This window comes from Durio zibethinus, chromosome 2 (genome assembly GCF_047325235.1).
Source record: "Durio zibethinus cultivar Kanyao isolate XHJ-2024 chromosome 2, ASM4732523v1, whole genome shotgun sequence".
NCBI lineage: Eukaryota > Viridiplantae > Streptophyta > Magnoliopsida > Malvales > Malvaceae > Durio > Durio zibethinus.
The window spans coordinates 13238264-13244263 of NC_143163.1; the positions used below are offsets into that span (position 1 = coordinate 13238264).

Sequence of the window (6000 nt, forward strand, 5' to 3'; positions counted from 1 at the left end):
TTCTAAATAGTGGAAAATAGCAGTTTTAGTTTTTTTAAAACATTTTATTTATTAATTAATAAATATATTTATGTTATTATAGTGTAACTTTTTGGATGATATTATCTTTCCTTCCAATCTTTTCACCATTATTGATAGCCTATTGGTTCTGCTTTTACTTTTTTCATAATATTGTTACAACTTTCTTTCTTGTTGTTAGTAATATGTTAGTACTAAGTCTTTTATTCCTTTCATTGTAGCAACATGAAGTAAGCAATGCAAGGATCAAAATATCATTTCCTGTCAAAATTTTGAAAAAAAAAAAAACTTTGTTGTTATGTTATACTTGCTATATACTGATGTTCATAGCAAAACTATATTAAACTAAACTCTTTTATATTTCAAGTGGACAATTTTATTAGTACTTTTTATTATAAATTTTCACTCTTTATCTTTACACATGTTATAAAAATCAAAAGAAAAATAAAAAATAAAACAATGTGTAAAATGCTATTTAGTTAAAAATTATTCATATATATTTAATTAAATTAAAATAAAATTAATAGTTTAATAATAAAAATATTCATTAACTTTAAAATTTTTGTTCAAAATAGCTCGATTCATAAATAAATTTAGATATTATATCGTTGTTAAATCTCATAAAAATCATTATTAATTGTATATAAATAAAATGTTAAAAGATAATTTTTGTTTGGATCTTAACAGCAACATTAATCTAATCTCACCTCAAAAGTTTTTTTAGTTTTTCACGCTTTTCTTATTCTTTAACAATATGATATTTAAAAATTTTTATGGTATATAGAAAGTTTTAACTAGAGAATAATGGAAAGGGCTCTCAATGTTAGGATTCGAATCTTCAACTTTTTAGATACCACCTCTTAAAGGTGACTACATAAATAAATTAAATTAAACTTTGAATTTATATTTAAAATTTTAATGAAGTTTTTTGTTATTAAAATTTTATGATATTTATAATAAAAAATACATTTTTATGATATAATTTATTAAAAATTAATTATTAGAATGGGGATAAAATATAGAATTAAATATTTGTTTGGTCGCTATGCTATATGTTTTCTGTTAGTTTGATATTTAAAAAATAAAAATTTACAATTAAATATTTGAACTTTAATTTCATTATATATTATGGTATTTCGAACTAACGACATTAATCAAATTGTTGATGTAGCATGAATACTTAATAAACCATTACACATGTAAAAACTATTTAATTATTGCTAGATTATCAAATGACATGTTAATATTAAAAGAAATTTTAATAAAAAGAAAAAAATATAAAAAATACAAGAAATTGGAAAAAAAATCTAAAAATTAAAAGATCCAAAAAACTTTAAAATTTTTGAAATTTTTTTTAAAAAATACTAAAAATTTTTAAAAATCTGAAAAATTAAATTGAAATTTGCAAAAAAAAAAAAAAAGAAAATATCTAACTTATTTTTTAAAATCCAAAAATTGGCAAAAAATTTTGAAGATTAAAAGAATCCTAAAAAATTATAAAAACAAAATTTGAGAAATTAAAAAGAAAATTTTAAAAAATTAAAAAGAAAATTTTGAAAAATTAAAAGAACTAAATATTTCAAAAATATCTAAATAATTATAAAATTCCCAAAAAATAAAAAAATTTATAAAACGTTTTTAAAAAATTCCAAAAGAAAAAAAAAATTTTGAAAAATAAAAAATTGAAAATAATCTTAAAGAAATCGCACCACCTTTATTTTTTTTTATATTAATTTTTTTCAAATTTTTATTTTTCAAATATTTTTCATTTTGTTTTTTTGAATTTTTTATTTTTTTAAATTCTATAGATTTTGTTTGAATTTTTGTGACTTTTTTTAAATTACATTGTTTACTTTTTGTGTTTTTAAAGTTTCAAAGATATTTTATTTTTTAAAATTTGTTAGATTTTTTAAATTTTTTTTGGAGTTTTAAGATTTTTGCAGATTTTTTTTTGAAATTTTTAATTTTTTTAATTTTTAGAAAATTTTGAAATTTAAAAATTTTTTAGTTTTTTTAAAAAATTTTGGGTATTTTTAAAAATTGCATATTTTGTTGAATTTTGTAGGATTTTTTTTTAATTTTTAGATTTCTTTAATTTTTCATTATTTGTTTTTTATTTTTTGTACCTTTCTTAATTTTTCATTTTTTTTTCAAATTTTGTTATATTTTTAAAAATTTTCAAATTTTTTGAATTTTTGAGAATTTTTCAAAAATTTTCAAAATATTGGGATTTGTCTTTAGTTTTTCATATTTTTATTTTTTAATTTTCAAAAATTTTTTAAAACTTTTTAGATTTTCTAATTTTTTTTTAACTTTTTAAGATTTTTTATATTCTCTTAATACTTACAAGATAATGGATAATGTGACGACAATTAGACATTTTTGAAATGTGCTATAATTTTATTAGATATTCATATTACATCAATAATTTAACTAATAATATTAATCTAAAATATTAAAATGTATGAGAAAATGAAAGTTCAAATATCTAATTATAAATTTTATATTTTTAAGTATCAAACTAACAAAACAAATATAATATAAGAGTCATTTTTGTATTTAACTAAAAAAAAAATACAACATCATTTAAATGGGTAGCATTTAAGCATATAAAAATAATGTCTTGTTATTTACTTCGTAAAAGACTCTTCTCCCCAATGGTAATCCTATTGCTAATTTATTATATTTAGTGAATTTAGGTTATGATTGATGTATAAGATTATTAGTAATATAGAATGATAATGATTTAATATTATATTTGATTTGTATTTAAATAAAGAGAGAGGATTATAAAGAAAATTAATTATTATTTTATTATAGAATGATTCAATTTTCTCAAAATAGAATGATTATTTTTAATTAATAAAATTAAACTTTTATATCTTATTATATTTTTAAAAACTATATCAATTATTTAAATTTTATAAAATTTGAATAATAATAATTTTGATCTATAAATAAATTATTTTATCTAATTTTTACATATATTAAGCATAAAATAATATAACATAATTTAATTTATGTTAATAATAATATTATCTTATTTTATCTCATCATAATTTTATACACTAAAGCACAAAATCGTACAACAATATCGTGGAAATAAGTGTAAACTGTAAAAATAGCTATTAAACAAAAAAATAAATTGGTTAATAATAAGGACAATTTTTGTGAATATTCATTTTTCACTGATTGTTAAAAAATTGATGAGAAATAATTAAGTTTTTTTTTTTTTTTTTTATCTTCCGTGTGTGATATGTCATGCCACTTCTAGTGGATTGAAACCTCAACAATTATAAAATATGACTAATTTATTCAATTTAATATTAAATTGATTTTTTTTTCTTTTGTTTTTCTTTTATGTTTATCCGAATGCCCTGTGGTTTTAGTTTTTCGTTTTCAGTACAAATTGGGTGCGCCCTAGAGGCGCGTGAGGCATCTGCATTGTGTTTCTTCTGCTGGACCCACATTTTTATTTTATAAGGCCCACTTCATTTCATTTTGTTTCTCTTTTTTTGTTTTCATTTATTTCTAGTACTTTTTTCCGTTGAAATGTGGAACTAACATCGTGTTGGCTCAGATTTGATCAAAAGTTACATTTTGATATTTCAATTCAAATATTATTTTTCGATAGGAAAGTATGTTGAAAATAAAATTTTATTTTATTACTTTATATATTATTTTAAATATTTTTATTACTTATAATATTTTTTTCACAATAATATCAAATATTAAAAATTCTAACCATATTCTTTTAATAACATTTTTTAAATATATTTTTTTCAATTAAAATTTTTTTTCAACTGCAAAAACAATACTAAATTAACTCTTAATCTTCACTAATACTAAAGCATAACATGATTGGAATTTGATTGAATTGTCTTGAAGTAAATCTCTAATTTTTATATTTATATATATATTTATTTCATACTTAACATGTATAAGATATAAAATTATTACATTATAATTGGTGTCGTATTTTTTTTATCATTTTATTACAGTTTAAAATTATTAGATCTATTTTCGGGCCGGATAATCCAACTTATATTTTCTAGTTCAAACTTTATTCGACGCTGCAAAGGTTAAACAGTGAATTTTGGGGGGATTATTTTATGGGTGAAGCATAAGCCAACCCCATTTTTGCTATTGTGGCTGGGAACTTTTGCTTCTCTTTGTGTGGTCTTGAAGCTATAAAAACATAAATTTAGATGAGGTCCGGATTCCTCCAATGATTGATCGTTTTCTATTTTACCTCTTAGTTTGGCTCCCTTTTCATTTTCATTTTTATCCAATGGTAGAATGATTAATACAAAGTTGTTCTGAATTGTTCTGATGTATATGATTTATGTATACCAATATTGAATCAGATTTTGTCAAAATAAAGAATTGATGACAATTTATTTGATTGTATATCTTAATCTGAGACAGCAAAAGACGGGAATTAGATTGCTAATTGACAAGTTTGAATTTTTTAATTGCCACCGGACCAACCATTTTACCATGAGTCTGCAAGTTTTTAGACTTCGACAGTAAGTGGAGAATTGGAAACAGAGAAATGCCTGGTGTTTGCAGAGCAAGAAATCTTTTTACTTCCAGCAACAGAAAAAAAAATGCTCACTTTCTTGTGGAAAAAAAAAGATTTTACCTGTGAGAAAGATCAGGATTTAGCAAGATGGAGGATTAATTTTTGGAGAGAGGGCAGCCAATTCCATTGCGCTTGGTAGGGAATGAAACAAACAAAAGGCTGCCAATGGCTCCAATGCAAGCAGGCAATAACATTAGCAGCTCTTCGGTCTCCTCTGATGGCGTTGGATAAAAGCACTTGACAACATTTTGATCAAACAGAGCAAGCGATGTAAAAATCATTATGGACACCAAGGCATGGACAAAATCAATGAACTTCAGCCTATACTTGTATGCCTCCTCTGCTGAAAGTTTCACGGGCCCATCCATCACCCATAACCCTTTAAATGTAGCCACGCCATACCGAACCTTGCCTCTGTCATCTCTAAAACTATCCGTGAAAGAAAGAAAGAAACACAAGCTGGCGCAAGACGCCACAAGGCCTAGCGTCAAGTATTGGCTCACATGGGTTTTGCATTGGCCTCGGTTTGTTGAAACAGGGGACAGTAATTGGAATGTGAGGGCCGAACCTGTCGGCAGAAGCTTGGACAAAATGGCTGTTCCTTTGAAGGTTTTTCTCATGAGTTTTTGTTTTGGGGTTTTTGGTTGCTTTGTCTGTGATGCATATTCCGGATTGGTTTGCTGTTCTTCTTGGACCGTCTCTCCTGCCGCCTTGTTTTGCAGAAGGGGTTGCTTCTGTTCTACTTTGACGTCCATGGCAGGAATCTTCATCTTTCTTTGATCTTTCGACAATGTATTTTGCAAAGATACGTTCTATGAGATTGAGACGTTACCTAGGAAAGAAATAAGTCCTGAAATCCAAAATCAAATGGTTTTTCCCATCTGTTTTGTTGCTGGAAAATTGTTATTATCAGTTGCAATATTTCTAAGTCAGAAGCCCATGCAGGGAAACCAAAACCGTCGTGAATGCAAATGCATAAAAGCTGTTAAGAATGAGTAAATTTGGTGGATTTATTGTCATAAGAGAGCGAGAGTTACAACTTACAAGCCATAATTGATTATAATTGACCAACCTATCTTTCATATACTTGGCTCCAAAGCAAGCATCCCTCAGCGTCTCTCCATCAATAATATGTAACAAAACAAATATAAAAAAAATAAGTTATCTCTAACAGCTTAGGATAAGCAGTGAAAACGCTTGATTTATTTATTTATTTTTGACAGGGTGAAACGGTTTGATATAGATATTGAAGAAAAAAGTATTTATATTTGGTTGGATGCATCTGAACCAAACGTAGGTTGCTTAAAAACTAACGACTCAATTCCTCTCTTTTTTTAACGTTAAATAAAGAGTCATCATGTTAAAGTTGTAAATAAAAAGAAATATTTGACGGAAAA

General features: G+C 24.2%; 1 pseudogene; it reads right to left on the bottom strand.

The window, feature by feature from the left end:
• Positions 1 to 4078: 4078 nt before the first annotated feature.
• Positions 4079 to 5582, bottom strand: LOC111308134 (protein DMP7 pseudogene; annotated as a pseudogene).
• Between the last annotated feature and the right edge of the window lie 418 nt (positions 5583 to 6000).